The following is a 19254-nucleotide window of genomic DNA, read 5'->3' as shown; positions in this document are numbered from 1 at the left end:
CAGCCTCTCTGACCTCATCTCCTGTCATCCCCCACGTCTCCCCTACCCCTTGACGCCATTCTCTCAGCTCCAGCCACACTGACATCCCAGCTGCTCCTCTGACAGCCAAGCTCACTCCCATCTCAGGGCCTCTGCACTTTCTGCTCCCTCTGCCTGGAAGGCTCCTCCCCCAGATCTCTGTGTAACACACTTCCTTCAGGTCTGAACTGAGACAGCAAAGTGACACACATGCCCTTCGATGGGTCTCTACCCCTTTTTCCACCTCATCACCACTAGACATTCTATTTATTTACTCATCTTTCTGTTTGTGTGCCCACCCCATCCCCCACAAAACCAGGGAATACCTTTGTTTAGTCCTACCGTCCCAGGGCCCAGGATAGAATAGGTGCCCAATACAGATTTGTTAAACAGATGAGAAAAAGTACTTTCAGAACTCCCAGCTATCATCTTCTCCTTCTCAGTTAAATAAGCCAAAACGTCTTCGTGGCAACAGGAAAGATAATGAACAAAACTGTTCACATCACATATGAAAATTAACTCAAAATGGGTCAAAGACCTAAATATTAAAAGCTAGGCCTGTAAAACTCTCAGAAGAAAACATAACAGTAAATCATGACCTTGGATTTAGAAATAGATTCTTAGATATGACACCAAAAGCACAAGAGCAGTAAAAGAAAAAAAGATAAATTGGACTTCATGAAAACTAAAATTTTTTGTGCATAGGACACTATCAAGAGAGTGAGGGGCTACCCCGTGGCCGAGTGGTTAAGTTTGCGCGCTCTGCTTCAGCGGCCCAGGGTTTCGCGGGTTTGGACCCCGGGTGCAGACATGGCACTGCTCAAGCCATGCTGAGGCAGCGTCCCACACACCACAACTAGAAGGACCCACAACTAAAAATATACAACTATGTACTGGGGGGCTTTGGGAAGAAAAAGGAAAAATAAAATCTTTTAAAAAAAAAAAAAGAGAGAGTGAAAAAGCCCACGGAATGAGAGGAAATATTTGCAAATCATATATCTGATTAGGGCCTAGTTTCCAGAATATATACAGAACTCTTAAAACTCAACAAACCCAATTCAAAAATGGGCAAAGGACTTGAATAGACATTTCTCCAAAGAAGATATACAAATGGCCAACAAGCACATGAAAAGATATTCAACATCATTAGTCATTAGGGAAATGCAAATCAAAACCACAATGAGATACCACCTCACACCCACTAAAAACAACTGGCTAAAAAAAAAAAGGAAAATAACAAGTGTTGTAGAGGATGTGGAAAAATTGGAACCCTCATAACACTGCTGGTGGGACTGTAAAATTGTGCAATGACATGGAAAACAGTCTGGCAGTTCCTCAAAAAGTTAAATACAGAATTACCATTGACCCAGCAATTCCACTCCTAGGTATATACCCAAGAGATGTGAAAATGTATTCAAACAAAAACATGTACACCAACGTTAAAAGCAGCACTATTCACTGTAGCCAACGATTAAATACTCAAATGTCCACCAATGGATGAATGGATAAACAAAATGTGGTATATGCATCAACGGAATATTACTCAGTGATAAAAAGGAATGACGTTCTTATTCACATCACAATGCAGATGAACCACAAAAACATGCTAAGCTGAGGAAGCCAGACACAAAAGGCCACATAGTGTATGATTCCCTTTATCTGAAATGCCCAGAACAGGCAAATCCATAGAGATAGAAAGTAGATTAGTGGTTGCTAGGGCCCTAGGGGTACAGAGGTGGTAGAGTGAGGAGTGACTGTTTAATGGGTACCAGTTTCTTTTTGGGGTGATGAAATTGTTCTGGAATTAGAGGTGATGGTTGTACAATATTGTCAATGTATTAAATGCCAATGAACTGAAAACTTTAAAATAGTTAAATGGAGATTTTTTTTAAAGCTTTTATTTTTCCTTTTTCTCCCCAAAGCTCCCCAGTACATAGTTGTAGGTTTTTAGTTGTGGGTCCTTCTACTTGTGGCATGTGGGATGCCACATCCGCATGGCTTGATGAGCGGCGCCATGTTGGTGCCCAGGATCCGAACCGGCGAACCCCGGGCCGCCAAAGCGGAACGTGCGCACTTAACCGCTGCGCCACTGGGCCGGCCCCAATGTGAATTTTATATTATATGAATTTTAGCTCAGTTTGGTTTTTTTTGTTTTTTGTTTTTGTTTTTTTAAGATTTTATTTTTCCTTTTTCTCCCAAAGCCCCTGGGTTACATAGTTGTGTATTTTTAGTTGTGAGCGGTTCTAGTTGTGGCATGTGGGATGCCGCCCAAGCACGGCTTGACAAGCAGTGCCATGTCCGCGCCCAGGATTCGAACCGGCAAAACCCTGGACTGCAGAAGCAGAGCGCACGAACTTTAACCACTCACCCATGGGGCCGGCCCCTGTTTTTCTGTTTTTTTAAAAAAAAGGCAGAAAAAACAAAAACAAAATCGTAATCCCAAGAAGCACAACCCCTCTAAAGCTGCTAAATTACTAAAACACAAAAGCAGACTTACTCTGACCCCAATGGCACAGAACCAGGTCCTCAAGGAAAGACTCCTTTGAGCAACAAGATCCCAAACGACCAAAGAGCCATCATCCACCAGGGCGCAGCCCCTCCTCACACATCAACCATCTAGTTCTCATAGTGACCAAGGAGGCCACAGCAAGCCCACCATACAGGTGGGAACTAAGAACTATATCTCAGCAAAGGAGCTGATGCCTTGGAATGTGACCACATGGAAGATACAAGAGACAATTTACCAATGAAGAGCCAAGGCAGAGAGAGGGCAAAGCCTCAGATAGCTGCGGTCACACAGGCCACCAAAGGCAGAGCTGGATTCAAGTCAGGCCCATCACAGACTTAACAATGGGAATGTGCCACCTTACCTCAGTCTCCTAGGTGTTTCACTCATTCATCCAAACACCTGCTTAGTTTCTACCAGGGACCAGAGCTGACTGGGCCTCAGGGACATCCTTGGGGGATTCCAACAAACGGCCTCCCACCCAAGCAGCATAGGCCCCAGGAGGACACACAGAGAGGTGGGGGGGGGGGGGGGGTAGGCCGTGGACACACAGCAGGAGGACACACACAGAGGTAGGGGTAGACAATGGACATACAGCAGGCCAAGAGACACGAGGCGAGGTCCCTCCTATACTGGGAGTTGCAGCGATCCCCAGATTGCACACAGGATCAAACTTGTAAAGCACTACTTTTTATAAGACAAAATCATGTTGAAGACCAGTTAACCATCTACTTTATCTACACTCTTGACTGGCTATGGCTACTATTGACAGACAACATCAATGGGGAGGTAAGATTGGTCTCTAGTCAAGAATATATTAACTTAGGTCTGAAAACAATGTATGGGATGTCACAGAGAGTCAGAGTAGTGAAATGAAGAAACACACGTGGTAATAGGATGCACTCCAGGTACTTGGGGGCAGGGAACAGAAGGTGCCATCGGTTCACCTACACACACCTCAGCTTCCTCAGCTATGAAATGGGAACACCACCCACTTTATCACTAAAGCTCTCCAAGGGCTCCCTGAAGGGTAGCTGTGACTGTTGCTATTACAAAAAATAAGAATGCTGTAATAACAGGCTGTTCCCGACAGGCCACAGACTACAGCCCCTCATGGCAATTCCAGAATCTCTGAAGATGGTTTTCTGCTTGAAGTTCAACTTACCACAAGTGGCCACCACCCTTACTTTTGCAAATGGACATTTGCCCTGCCCTGGGTGATAGGCATCATAAAGCTCCCTGAGGGAATGCCTGGGTCAAACCCATTTTTTAAACTTTTGATTATGGAAAATTGCAAACATACCCACAGAAGTAGAGAGAATAGCATGAATAACTAACTGCATGCACCTACCACCCAGGCTCCATAGTCATCAGGCAACCAAGCCTGGCCTTCCACACACTGTTCCCTTCTCCCACAGCCCACCAGCTTCTGGAAAGCAAATCCTATGCAACATGCATTTATGAATGAATGGGTCAGTATTTATCTCTACAGGACAAACCACAATCACACCTTCGACAACTGAACAAGCAGTCTTCAATCTTTGTCAGAGTCATACTTGTTTGAAACCTATAGGTCCCCCCCCCCCCACTTTCCTTTCAATCATACGTTGAAGAAATTAGATCATTTATCTTGTTTCCCACAGGCGGGTTTTACGGGTGGCATCCCTATGGTGGAACAACACACCCTGATTTTCTATAAATTAGATTTTGAGGTGTGACCAGCACACGTCCCTCCAAAAGCACCTGTGCCCTCTTCTGGGGCTGGCAGCCACTGAGGATCATTGTCTGGACCCACCATTTCATTAGATGTCTGCAAACATATAAACTTATAATTCCATCATTTCATATTAATTAGTCAAAATATGTCAATATTCTATCCATTAGCCACATGTGGCTATATTTAAATAGATTTAAATTAAATTAAAACTTGACTTCCTCATTCACACTATTCCAGGTACCACATTGGACAGTGAGGATTCAGAGCATTCTGGAAAGTTCTGTAGGGCAGCACTGATCTGTGAGGGAAACTTGTCCTCACCCACTATTTTGTTCAAGTCAGTCCATAGAGAAGAGGTCGGATAAATGTTTGCTTCTTTCCTTCTATTAACCAATTTTCAAAATGAGTTAGTTCCCTAACACCTTCCAATGGGGACCAGCTAGTACCTTCCTTTCCTTTGAGCACCAACACGAACCTGTGGATTTTTAACACATTTCATGCTCCAATTTGGGGATGCGTTCTCATTCACACTCACCTGTCTCATCCTTGGCCAGGGGTGCCCCTGTGGGTCCTTCTGACACAACCACGGTACCATCTTACACAATCGAGCCATTCCCAATGCAGATTTAGAATTAAAACATTTTAACTTAAGTGCTTCAACCTTATATTTTCATATTTCTTTCACCCTGAAAATTCTAGTTCTTAAAGACATTAATTACTCATTTGTTTTCTCTTACAATATGTAACAGTAAGAATATTTATATCGTTTACCTGAAACGAAAAATAACTCCTAAAAACAGTTCAAGATTTTTGGGGCTGGCCCTGTGGTCAAGTGGTTAAAGTTCCACGTGCTCCGCTTTGGCAGCCTGGGGTTCGCAGATTCGGATCCCAGGTGCAGACTACTCCACTCATCAGCCATGCTGTGAAGGCATCAGTACAAAGGTACAAAGTTGAGGAAGACTGGCAAAGATGTTAGCTCAGAGCTAATCTTCCTCAAGCAAAAAAACAGGAAGATTGGCGATGGATGTTAGCCCAGGGTGAATCTTTCTCACCAAAAAAAAAAAAAGAAAGAAAACAGTTAAATTTTTTTGTGGGTTTTTTTTTAAGATTTTATTTTTCTTTTTTCTCCCTAAAGCCCCCCGGTACATAGTTGTGTATTTTTGGTTGTGGGTCCTTCTAGTTGTGGCATGTGGGATGCCACCTCAGCATGGCTGGATGAGCGGTGCCACATCCGCGCCCAGGATTCAAACTGGCAAAACCCTGGGCCACCGAAGCGCATGAACTTAACCACTCGGCTACGGGGTCAGCCCCCCAGTTAAAGATTTTTAAACAAATTTTCCTCTTACGGCATAGTCACTAAAACATTTACTGTCAAACTTCTGTGTTTTTAAAGTCATGTGAAATAAATCCTCCAAGAGGTTAAGTCACCAAGTTGAGTCACAACTTACATGCACTTAGATTCATTTATTTTGTTTTGCTTTTGGTTTTCAGGGACTGCCCCCACAAACACACATTTGACATACTTTTATAATTATGTAAAACACGCATCAGGTGCTACACAGAGAGGAAACCCCAGAGAAGTCTCTAGGTAACCCTAACCCCTCTCATCCTTTCTTCTGGAGTTGACCATGTGGTTCATTTATGGTTTATACTTCCATTTTAAAAAATACAATATAAGCAAATACACATATATCCATATCCGCCTCACTCTTCCTCATGGGGGATAAAAGTGAGTGTGCTACACCTCTTTATCATTTACTTTGTTCTTTTTTCTACTCATCATTTCACCGCAGAAATCCTGTCACCATGACATGAAGACATCCCTCCTTCCTTCACTTAGGGGCTCGGCTCCCAACCCATAGGCAGATCCACCCACATCACTCCCAGCCACAACTGAGAAACACTTCTAAGTCATTTCCAGCTTCGCTGCTTCAGAATGTTGTATGCACAGCCTTGTCACAATCCTTATTTTTGACAGCGTATCTTTGGGACACATTTCTAGAAGTGGCACTGCTGGAGCAAAAGGCAAGCAATCCCCCTCTGAGGAGCTGTGAACCCCTAAAAGCAACGTATGGCAGTGCCTGACTCCCATCAATAGAAGAGTGTCCATCTCTGAGGACAAAAGGTCAGAAATGTCTCAGGGAAGCTGCAACAAGCATTATTCTTGGTATCAGAAAGACTGAGTATCTTTCATACCTTGGTTAAGGGCCATTTGCATTCACTTTTTCTATAAATTGTCTGTTTTTCTATAAGTCACACCCAGTTTTGATCTTTAATACCCAGTGCAGGGCCAGTCTCAGCATATGAACAGTGTGTACCTGCTGAACAATTCCAACAGGCAAAATTCAAGGACAGATACCATGTCCATTAGCCTGAGCCTCAGTGTGCACACCACCAACTGCATACAATGTGAGGCGCTGTGTGGGGGTTGTGTGCACGCCTCAGGGCTTTCTGGGAGTCAGCCCTCCTCCCACTCTGCTCCTCCTCTGTGCCCGCTGGGTCCTATGTAGCAGGAACAATGAGACCCCAGCTGACTACAGGCCATGGTTCAACTTAAAGTGGGTGTGGACTGGTGCTAGCCAGAGAAAACCTAAAACCAATCAATTTGCTGGGCTGACTTACACCCATGACAAAAATACACAGGCTGACACATTTATAAATCTTTAAAAAATAATCACTCAAGGTTGTTTTTTTTGCCTGTTTGACATTGACCACCACCTGCCATAACTGTTCAGACTGTTCTTGCCCATCAAGCCCCTTCACACACTGGGTGGAGAGAGACAGGGCCTAAAGGAACACCTGGGATGGCTTTTGGAAGTACTCTTCCAAACCCCTAAACTGACTGTTTGTAATGTTATGGCTATGTCTTCCACCTGGCCCTTTGACAGAGACAGGGGAGGTTTCTTGCTTTCATTTTTTCATTCATTCATTCAGCAAGTACTTATTACTCAGATCATGTACTTCTGAGTTAAAGGGCCAGGCAGAGGTGGGGTGCCCAGCCAAGGACCTGGAAAAACTCTGAGCTGGCCACTGCCCTCAGACATGAGGGACAGTCACTCACTCCACTGGGCTGCAGGTAAAACCATTTCCAGATGTAAACCACTAATCTTAAACGCTAATGTCTAAAGAGAGACAACTGACAGCCAAGTGACAGGCCTACCTCTTCATGGCTGCCCCACTACATGCTGCCATGAGCACCAAGTAATGCGCACCAGGAACCAGCACTGTCAACACATGATAATCTTCAACTAGCTCTAGGAAACTGGCATAGACTTTGAGTCACTTATTGTCTCCAAAGAGCTCTGGGGCCCTTGAGTAGGGCTAGGGGGATGCAAAATGGTGCAGCCGCCATGACAACAGTTCAGCAGTTCCTCAAAACATTAAACAGCTACCACATGACCCAGCAATCTACTCCTGGGGATATACCCAAAAGTGAAAACATGTCCGCACAAATGTTCATAGCAGCACTATTCACAACTGCCAAAAGGTGGGAACAGCCCAGATTCATCCCAGATTAATGGATAAACAAAATGTGGTCTATCCATGCAATGGAATATAGTTCAGCCATAAAAATGTATGAAGCATTGATTCATGCTAGGTGGAAGAACTTAAAAAACATTGTACTGAGTTAGAGAAGCCAGACACACAAGGTCATATACTGTATGATTCTGTCAACATTAAAATGTCCAGAACTCGGGGCTGGCCCCGTGGCCGAGTGGTTAAGTTCGCGTGCTCCGCTGCAGGCGGCCCAGTGTTTCGTTGGTTCAAATCCTGGGCGCGGACATGGCACTGCTCATCAAACCACGCTGAGGCAGCGTCCCACATGCCACAACTAGAAGGACCCACAACGAAGAATATACAACTATGTATTGGGGGGCTTTGGGGAGAAAAAGGAAAAAAATAAAATCTTAAAAAAAAAAAAAAAAAATGTCCAGAACAGGCAAATTCATAGTTAGAAAATAGATAGTGGTTGGCAGGGGCTGGGGAAGGGGACATGGGAAGTGACTGCTAATGGATGTGGGGTTTTTTTGGGGGGTAATGAAAATGTTCTGGAACTAGATAATCAGGAACTCCTGAATATACCAAAAAAAAAAAAAAAAACACTGACTTAGACACTATAAATGGGTGAATTGTACTGTATGCAAATTATCTCAATTAAAAAAAAATTTTTTTTAAACACCAGTAAAGTTCCTTTTTGTTAAGAGAACATTCTGAAGTGTTTTCCTGACGCCAGGATTACTTGACCATGCCCATATTGTCTTGCTATATGCAGGTAAGAGCTGAAATCTCACAAAACCAACCCCCAACCCTTGTCACATACTGTGCTCAGCCCAGTAGGTTAGTCTGAACAGCCAGTTCTCACCCTGTGCAGCTGTGAAGCTGTCAGAAGGGCATGCACTCCTCGCCAAGTCACCTACTGGCTGGCCTGTAAGACAAAGCAGCTGACAAAGCCAGGAGGTCTCCAAGCTGCTTCCCAGTTCTAAGACATCTCAGTTCTACATTCTTCTCCAGGTAGGTGGCCCTGGCCCAAACCATCACTGCCCAGCCCCTGATGGTAACAGACAAAATCCTACCCAGCTTTTGGGCTCTGCCCTACTGGGTCCTGACAGCCCTGGACAGTCTCCATTTGAGAGCCCTAAACAGGGAGACCAGCTCAATTTCCCACAAGGCACAGTGCGGAGTGGGGTCAACCAGCTCTAAGCACCAGTGCGGGGGGGAAGAGGGGGCCTGCATCGCTGAAGATACTTAAGGAAAAAAATTCTGCTCATTTCAGTGAGTGTTGGAAAATCACAGAAACGACCAAAGGGCAAAGGCCACCTGGCCAGGATTATCTTCTGCCCCTGATCCTCACGGAGGACAGCTCATCCTATTTAGACCTGGGCTTTTCAAACAAGTGACCGCTGAGTCCAGGGGAGAGCAAATGGCCACCTTGGAGGTAGAGGGCAGGGCCTCAGCAACCTCACGGAGACAGCTCAGCATGTAATCCAGGAGGGACTTGCCTCCCTCCATCTTCTCTAGGAGGTGGCCATCAGCTTCTGAAGCAGTGTTCAGTTTCAAATGTCCAAGTTGCTGACCGAGGTCTGCTGGACAAATGAGATCCTTCACTCCAGAGGCATCGACCCCAAGCACTCACCTATCTGAGCTGGGAATGCTGGTCCTACCAGCCAGCCATGGTGGCAGCTATGGCAAAAGGCAACTTGCATCAACGTGCTGACCAACCTAAAGCAAAGGACAGAGAAAGGAACACTGAGTTTCCAAAGCAAGTTTCTGGAATGTACCAACAATTTCAAATATCTCCAACCCCTGGAACTACTTAGCAAAATTTTAGATTTCAACCAGAGTTCTGTCTCTGCTACCTTCCATAGGGGGGCAAGCTGAGGAAATAAATTTTTACCAGTCTCTGACACATGACCTGATATGGTGTCAACCAATAAACCAGAAGCCATCTTCAGCCATACTGGATGAAGACATGAGGTGGTACACAGCCACATGCTGACAGAATAAACACAGAAAATGGTTCAAGGTTTGATTCTAACAATAACGACATTAACAGCAGACCCAGTAATACCTAGCATTTAATAGGTACTTAGTAGTGAGTCCAAGTACTACGCCAACACTCAGCATCTCTTGAATCCCCAAGACAATCTTAGGGGTAGATTATAATATCATGCCCATTTTACAGATAAGAGATCTGGCATGTCTGATATTCAGAAACTTGCCCAGGGTCATCCAGGTCTCCCTCTGCAGACATGATCTCTTCACTCCCTGGTCCCCGTTCACACGGACCAGACCCCAAGGAAACCACCCACCATTCCAGGCCCTGCTGAGTTTGCCCTCGAGAAGCTGAGGGCGGATGTGCTTGGGGACACGCAGGCTTCAACCCCATAGGGCAACTCGCAGTTTAATCCCAAGCATCATCTCCTGAGCTTATACCACAGAGGGAGGAACGGGCTGCCTGGTTTACAGTCAGGAAAACTAAGGCTCAAGAATGTTCAGGAACTCTCCCAAGGTCACAGAGACAGAGTGGCCCCAGTAATTCCCTTCCGTTGTTGACGTCAGACGCCCAGGACTGTGGGCGCAAGAGGCTGAACCCAGCAAATTAGCCAAACCCCTGACTCCCAAGCAGTGCTGTCAGTTGTAGCTTGCCGAATATTATCAGTATCACCTCTGTTGTCATTCTTTGCGCCCACATGACTACCAGGAGCTTGCTCTGATATGAAAGTTTTATTTTTAAACTGAGTTCACAGTAATTCACAGCTCATAGATGGCGACAAACACTCCCACGGGAGAACTTGCAAAAAAATAAAATAAAATAAAAGCAACTATCAATGAACTCTATAGAAAGAACTTTGGGCACCAAGGAGCACACAGCACCCTCCTCAGTGAGGCCCAGTGCCAACCACAGCCACCACTAGGCTAGATCCCAGGAAGGGGGACTCTTCTGCCACTCTTTTTGATCCCTTTCAGGCTCAGAAACGCAGTGGACGCCCTTACTCCTAGTTCTTCCATACCTCCCAAGCCGAGGCCTCTCTGCCACGGAGGGAGAAGCCTCAGAAGCCGGCGCCCTGAGTTTTCCGAGCATCTGCTTTCTTCAGGATCAAGGTCAATACACAAAAGTCAGAGGTATCTCTACATACTGGCAACAAACCACCAGAACTCAAAGCTTTAAAAAAAAAAAAAAAAGAAAGAAAAAGCTCCATTTACAATAGCATAAATGTGCAATACTTACGGATCAATTTCATTTAAAAAAATGTGCAAGACCTATAAACTGAAACTACAATATCACCGAGAGAAATGAAAGAAAACCTAACCAAATGGAGAGATATGCCTTATCCCTAGGCCAGAAGGTGTCAATTCTCACCCAAACTGATCCAGAGATTCAACGCAGTCCCAGTCAAAAATTCTCAACATACTTTTTTACGTTTCTAAAATTTATGGAAATGCAAAGGACCTAGAATAGTGAAAATAACATTAAAAAGAGGAACAAATTTGGAGGACTTACCCTACCTGATTTCAAGACTGACTTACTTTCAAGTTACAGTAACCAAGACAGTGTAATATGAATATAGACAGATAAGTAGATGGACAAACAGAATGCACCCACGCACATATGGACAACTGGTTTTCAACAAAGATCCAAGTGCCCTACTCCATGAGACCACAAGACACACAGGACAACATTTTCCTGGAGGGCTAACCCTGCAAGGAGGAAGGTCATCTTAATCTATTATCACAACATACACATGCATCATGGGGTAGAGTGCAATATGCAAAAAGTTTTAAAGTCACCTCAGACTTTCGCATTCCACCACAGCTTTCCCCATCTCAGCTCATGGCAAATCCAGTCTTTTAGCTGCTTAGATTTTAATCTGGAGAAGAAGATTACTCCAATATCCAGTTCATCAGGAAATCCAGTAGGTTCTGCCATCAAACACATCTGGGGTCCATCACTTCTCACACCTCCGCTGGCAACACTGTCCTTCCTGCTAGGATGGAGGCCTGCGAACTGGACCCCCTGCTTTCACTCCTCAGCTCAAAACCCTCCAAAGGCTCTGTATCCGTTCAGAGTGAAGCCCCATCCTCTCCCGGCCCTGGAGACCTGCCTGCCACCACTCGCCTGCTTACCCTGCTCCAGCCTCCAACACACCAGGCAACTTCCTTCCTTGGGGCCTTTTTATATTTTTTAAAAAATCCCAGATACTTCATCATTTTAACAATCAATTCTCCACTTTGCATCCCAAATTGAAAATGATCTTTGAAAAGATAACTACCATATAGTGATTCCTAAATGTCAAATGCCCAGTCCATATTCAGCTTCCTGCAATTTCTCAGAAACATCCTTAGACGGTCTGTTCTAATGGCAATTGCTAGAGCATGTGTGCTAGCTGCTCTCTCTGCCTCACTCTACCCCCCAGATGGCTGACCTGTCTGTGTCCCCTCAAATGACCATTTCTCTCAGAGGCCCACCCTGCTCACCCCTGCCCCTTCTCTTCCACAGCCCTGGCCCCTCCACATACTCTACAAAACACAGCTACTATGCCTATGGACTTTCTCACCTGTAAATGGCACAAGAAAAGGGGTGTCTTCCTGCTAAAACTAGATTTTATTTCAAGCACCTAGAACAGTGTCTGACACATGCCAGGTGCTCAATAAATATTTATGGACTGAATGAGCAGGGACGGTTTAACACTGAAGGAGAAGGAACTGATCTGAGGAGCCCACACAGCAGCAGCCCCTCAATACAATTAGTGCAAAATTCACAAAGGAGCTGAAACCAAGCAAAGACCACTTAGCACCATCAGAACTGGGAGCATATCTCTAAAATAAACTGTAATCGCTTGTCTCTGATACATCATTTGGACTATTTTGGCAGCCATCCTGCACTGGCTGAGTTTAGAGAGCTTTTACTGTTTTTATTTCCAACCCATACATTTAAAACAGTATCAAGTAACCCTTAAGTACACAATTATCAACTCATAAGAGACTCTTCCGCTCCCTTGATAAATCATTATGGTTTGGCTTTGACCCTGCACCTGGGTACTCTACTTACACACACACACACACACACACACACACACACACACACACACTCCCTCCCCCGCCCCCACCTTCCCGACTCTGACCCACCCAAACAAAATATGATTTCCCAATCTGAAGGAGATCAGACTTGATGAGAAAACAGCCATGGTGATTTACAATGAAATCAAGTGACTTGCACTTTGGGCAAGAGAAGTCCTTCGTTGCCATTTCATCCTCTTGAGCTCAGGCAAGTGAGGTCAGCTCCCTTTTAACTTGAGGGGAGGGGACCGGCCCGGTGGCGCAGCAGTTAGCACCTTCCGCTTCTCTGCGGCCCAGGGTTCACCAGTTCGGATCCTGGGCGCGGACATGGCATCATTGGCAAAAGCCATGCTGTGGTAGGCATCCCACGTATAAAATAGAGGAACATGGGCATGGATGTTAGCTCAGGGCCAGTCTTCCTCAGCAAAAAGAGAAAGATTGGCAGTAGTTAGCTCAGGACTGATCTTCCTCAAACAAACAAAAAAGCAAACAAAAAAAAAAATAACTTGAGGGGAGATCTGGCCAGACATGGGCACCATCTGGAGCTCCAGTTCACTTGGGTTGCACAGCCAGCGCAGGGACGGGTCTCTGGAGCCATGGGTACCAAGGAGACCAAGAAGGCCCCATCATCCTTTCTGAGGCCCAGCCCTATGAAAGCTGCATACCTTGGGTCTCCTCCTACCACTGTCTGCACTCACCAAACACTCGTGCGGTCTCCAAAATTCTTCAACTGTGTCTGCACTCAAACATTTACTAACGTGGCTCCAATCCAGTCCTGGGAAAATGACATTAGGGCAAAAAAAGTCCAAGGTGAAACCCAACAATACCGTTCACCTTCTACCACCCCTAGGTCCACAAAATCCACTTGTTTCACACAAACTGAGCACCCCAAAGACCAGGGTCACCTAGACCCTCTCTGCCAAATTTTTTTTTTTTTTTTAAAGATTTTATTTTTTCCTTTTTCTCCCCAAAGCCCCCCGGTACATAGTTGTGTATTCTTCGTTGTGGGTTCTTCTAGTTGTGGCATGTGGGACGCTGCCTCAGCGTGGTCTGACGAGCAGTGCCATGTCCGAGCCCAGGATTCGAACCAACGAAACATTGGGCCGCCTGCAGCGGAGCGCGCAAACTTAACCACTCCGCCATGGGGCCAGCCCCTCTGCCAAATTTTTTAAGATTGGCCCTGAGCTAACATCTGTCGCCAATTTTCCTCCTTTTTTTTCCTTCTCCCCAAAGCCTCCCAGTACATAGTTGTATATTCTAGTTGTAGGTCCTTCTAGTTCTGCTATGTGGGACGCTACCTCAGCATGGCTCGATGAGCGGTGCTAGGTCCGTGCCCAGGATCTGAACCAGCAAAACCCTGGGCCACCAAAGCAGAGCACACGAACTTAACTACTCAGCCATGGGGCTGGCCCCTGCCAAAAGTCTTAACAACTGCATTGCTAACTGTCAAGGAGGGTAACTCCTTTGCTGGCTCTATCAGAAAGGGAGAAACTGAGGCAGAGCAACAGTGGAGCACCTCTTTATTATTCCAATTTTAGTGTATGTGCTGCTGAAGCAAGCACGAAGCATCTCAAGGAAGCCCAGAGGTCATGCTGCTCCAACATGTGCTGGCTGGTAGGGAAAGGTTTAACTTGGGCAGAAGATTTGGTTTTCTAATCCAGGCGTCGGCAAACTATTGCCTGAGTCTATTCTGCTGAATGCTTCTCCTAGGACATAGCCACGTCCACAGGAGTGTGCACTATCTACAGCTGCTTTTGCTACAAGGCAGAGCTGAGTAGTAGCGACAGAGACAATACAGCAGAAATACCGACTACCTGATCCTTGAAAGCAGGAGGAAACCACAGCCCTAACGGGCTGTGCTGAGCATTAAAGGGACAGAGGTGACCCAGGGGTGGCAGCACACCCACGATAAAAAGTCAGGGCAGAGGTAAACCAAGGAGGTGCTCTGGCCCCACATCAGCCCCAGGGGACAAAGCAGTACCTGCTCTCCTCAAGGCACAGTGCCCCATTAACCCTCTGTCCCCATGGACCAGAGGAAAGCATGACTTGGCAGACTAGAGAGGCAAAGAATCAGCCCCACAAGAGCCAAGGAGCTGACAGTTTAAGGCCACTGCACAAGCCTGTCCTTGGCAACCACAGCTGCTTGGTCTCCACTGTCAAGCTGATGCATCCACTGGGTATAAGCCAGTATGTGCTTTCCAGGCCCCTAGTCTGCCCCTGCCTGTCCTCCCTCAGCCACGGTAACCACAGCCTCACTGAGGGACAGATCGTCCATTCCCCACACTGTGCCAGTGCAGCTGTTCCTAAAGCCCCTTAAAACCCCCCAATGATTACAACATTTCATCATGGTCTTCAAGGCCCTGCCTGCTTCAGGCCCAGGTGACCAAGTGAAGTCATCTGGCATGCATGTATGTACATGTATACACAGACACACCATGCTCTTAGCTCCAACTTCATTGGCTTCGCCTTGATTCTTCACACCCATCACATCTGCCTGCCTCCACCACCAGGCCTTTGCACATGCTGTTCCCACCACTGCAAAAGCCTGCCTTCCTCCTACTCCTCCTTCAGACTCAAGCATCTGTTATTCAGGCACGCTCTCCCTAAACAGCCCCTCTCCTCAGCCTCCTTCCATCCCCAAGAACTACAGCTCCATCACTTGGCATAGCAGATCTTTGACATCTGACATCAAGTATCTCATGAGGTTCTCTTCCCCAAACGCTTTATGCTTTATAATAGAAAGGGCTCTTAGCTCATCTCATTATCCAGGGCCCAATGAGGCAGAGAGGAGGAAATGAAGAAATGGCATCCTTCATGAGTTATAAATACCCAATCACTGTGTTTCTACCACGGACTTGAGGCAAAAACATAATATAAATATAGACTCTATCTTTAATTAGAATACTAACTCAACACCAGGAAGTAGCAATATGGAGATAGGCAAGGCCACAGCACCACCACAGCCACCCGCCTCCCCAAGGAGGGGTGGCTTCTCCCCACCTCCCTCACAGGCCTGTTGGGAGAAAGGCGCTAGGAGGTTCCAGAGGCCTAAGCAGCCTTGTGTGTAGAAGGGCCTCCCCCAGCCACCGCTGAGAAACGTGAGCTACCCCAGCACCATGCACCCACACTCCCCTTCTCCCTTCCTCCTAGCAAGATTCAATATCTTGCTCTAAAACACCCAGTGAAGGTCCTTCCAATAGATCCTTGCCCACTCCAAGACTCGATCCCACCACACCCCTCCTTTCTCCTGGGCATTCCAGGAGTCCCTCCCTTTCACATCACCAAACCATCCCAAATGTTCCAGCACTTCCTCCTAATGAATCAGGACCAGCTGCCCAGCCCAGACCCTCCAAATCCAACTGTGCCTGTGGGAGGCCACCCACCGGCCCAGCCCCTCGGGCCTCAAGACCATCCTGAGGAGCAAGTGACAGGCCCTGGTACCAGGCAGGCTCTCAAACAGAAGCAACTAGTTCTTACTTTTACTACTATGATTACTGTTGTTCCACAAAATATTTCGATTCCTATCTTGAGGTTCCTTTCAGTGTTTCCACCCTCAGTCCCCAGCAACAGTCCTCTCAGCAATTCAAAACTTCAGATAAACCCCCATATTTAAAATGCACCAGGAATCAAATGTGCAGATCTAGACAAGTCAGAGACTTTGGGAAGTATCTGAAGTATTGAAGTGTTTAGCACTGAGGATGCTTGGTGCGTTACGATATTAAAGGATATCCTGAAGAAAATGTCACAAGAACAAAAGAGGAAATACTATCTCTGTTAATAACAAGGACATAGGAACTAGTGTCTCCCCTTCTGTATACACACACCAATACGGGCAGTATTAAGGGAATTCTCTGACAAATAGGCACAAGAAAACAAGTAATACCTTCGATCTCTGCGCCAAGCACTGGAGCAGAGAAGACCAAGGATATTCCTGGACACTGCTCTCCAGAAGTCCTGTGTCACCCCACCAAGCTAGAGGAAGTGCCTCCAGGCCCCACCCCTCTGGAAACCAAAGAACACCCACGGAACCTCTGTGCTCCAATGCTTCCAAGATGATGTTACAATAAGCCTTCTAGAACCACACGTATCCTTTTTTTTTTTAATCCCGTATTTTCTGGCACAAGGTGGGCCATCAAAATGTGAGTGCCTTTATTCCTTTCTCCCCAAGCTAACTCATGGAGGATAAAAATATATGCTCTCATAAGGATGCAGGATATTTCTGAATTCAAGAAGGTTCAATTTTTTTATTGTGGTAAAAAAATACATAACAAAATTTACCATCTTAGCCGGGTTTCTTTTTCTGCTTTTTCTCCCCAAGCCCCTCCCAGTACATAGTTGAATACTGGAGTTGTGGGTCCTTCTAGTTGTGGCATGTGGGATGCCGCCTCAGTGTGGCCCAACAAGCAGTGGCATGTCTGCGCCCTGGATACAAACCAGCAAAACCCCAGGCTGCCGAAGTGGAGGGCGCGAACTTAACCACTCGGCCACGGGGCCAGCCACCTATCTTAGCCATTTTTAAGTGTACAGTTCAGTGGTGTTAAGCACATTCACATTGTTGTGCAGCCAACACCACCATCCATCTCCAGAATTTTTTCACCTTGCAAAACTGAATTTCTGTCCCCATTAAACACTAACTCCCCATTCCCTCCCTCAAACTCCCTGGCAACTACCATTCCATTCTCTGTCTCTAAGAATTTGACTGGGAGCCGGCCCCGTGGCTGAGTGGTTAAGTTCACATGCTCCACTTCAGTGACCCTGGGCTTCACCGGTTTAGATCCTGGGTGCGGACATGGCACCACTCGTCAGGCCATGCTGAGGCGGCATCCCAGATAGCACAACCAGAAGGATATACAACTAGAATATACAACTATGTACTAGGGGCACTTCAGGGAGAAGAATAAAAAAAAAAGACAACTGGCAACAGATGTTAGCTCAGGTGCCAATCTTTAAAAAAAAAAAAAAAAAAAGAGCGGTTGAGTGTGCATGTTTGGCTTCAGAGGCCCAGGGTTAGCCGGTTCACATCCCAGTGTAGACAGAGCACCCCTTGGCATGCCATGCTTTGGCAGGCGTCCCACATATAAAGTAGAGGAAGATGGGCATGGATGTTAGCTCAGGGCCAGTCTTCCTCAGTGAAAAGAGGAGGACTGGCAGCAGTTAGCTCAGGGCTAATCTTCCTCAAAAAAAATAAAATAAAAAGAGAATCTGACTGTTCTAGGTGCCTCATATAAGTGGAATCATGCAGTATTTGTCCATCTCTATTTGGCCTATTTCACTTAGCACAGTATCTCTTCAAGGTAGACCACACACGTCATTTTAACCATTGGAGGCCAAAGTATGTAGAGAACAAAGCCCACAGCCAAAAGTATGGCTCTAGAAAAACCCTGCTTCCCAGTCCAACCATGTCCCTGATGTGCTCCACCATCAACCAGTCCTTCCCTCTGTCTGCGGTTCCTCGTCTAGTTTGGCTTGGGCAAGCAGGTGGTCTCCTTTGCAAACATACATGCTCCTGTGTAACCAATGACTGCAATACACGCAGAGAGTCTTCCTGGGGCGACTAACAGGGGGAAGGTTGGGGAGGGAGCAGTGGAGTCTCTAGCATGAGTTGAAACACGAAAATTTGGGAGTGAAGATCACAAAAAATCCCACCTGCAGAAGACATCACCTTCACTGTAGCAGGCACCCAACAGGAGGTTCCAACAGCAGCCAGCTCCATTCCCAAGAATGCACCATCCAGGCAGCCTCCATGTGGTGCAGCATCTCAACCAGCTATATTAGCTTTATAGCTGGCTGCTGGGTTGTTTATTTTCATGTCAAGAAATAAAACCTCCAGCTGTCCTATTCTCGTGGCAAGTTTTCTTGAGTTTGTTTTTAAAGCAGCAGCACCTTACTTATTACATAGACAACCTCCTAGAAGCAAGAATCTTTCATTTGCCAATGGACAGGGTGTCCTCCACTGCCTCTGAGGGGTCCCGGGCCCTGGCCACAGGTACCATGTGCTGCCTCAACCCAAGTCCGGGTGGCTGAGGGCCTGGATGTGCCATGAGAGTGGGATGAAGCCACCAGCTGAACACCTTCTCCATGCTATGGAGAAAGCCCCCAACTTGACAGCCCAGTCACTCCCTCATTTGGTGACAATACAAGCACCAACCTTGAGCTGCACCTTCAGGGGCAGGGCAAAGACCAGCGAATTACCCCAAATTTCTCTGAGAGGCAGCATGAATACCATCTGCTAAGTCCAGAGTTTACATCCCCAGCAGCCATCTTTAAACAGGCAGTCCTGGTGAACAAGCAGCTAGAACCGGTGCAATCTCATAAGGTATGGCAGGTGCTCCCCCAAAGTTTAAGAACTGTACCTTACTTTCCAGAATATTTTTCACTGGAAGGGAGAAGGGAAAACTTTTGTTGCTGTTCGAGAGTACCCAGAAGGAGCAGCATTCTGGGGCTGGCCCCACTG

General features: G+C 46.3%; 1 protein-coding gene across 9 annotated transcripts in view; it reads right to left on the bottom strand.

Moving 5' to 3' along the window:
- GATAD2A (GATA zinc finger domain containing 2A) overlaps window positions 1-19254 on the bottom strand; it is a 97604-nt gene that overhangs the window by 51141 nt on the left and 27209 nt on the right. For 6 of the 9 annotated variants that reach the window (XM_014832226.3, XM_014832227.3, XM_070519514.1 and 3 more), the window contains exon 2: window positions 9376-9461. The exons of the other annotated variants lie outside the window; for them this stretch is intronic. The gene's annotated coding sequence lies outside the window, so the exon portion shown is untranslated. The remainder of the gene's footprint in view (window positions 1-9375; window positions 9462-19254) is intronic. 9 annotated transcript variants of the gene reach the window in all.

This window comes from Equus asinus, chromosome 10, assembly GCF_041296235.1.
Source record: "Equus asinus isolate D_3611 breed Donkey chromosome 10, EquAss-T2T_v2, whole genome shotgun sequence".
Lineage (NCBI taxonomy): Eukaryota > Metazoa > Chordata > Mammalia > Perissodactyla > Equidae > Equus > Equus asinus.
This window is presented reverse-complemented; position numbering and strand designations above follow the sequence as displayed.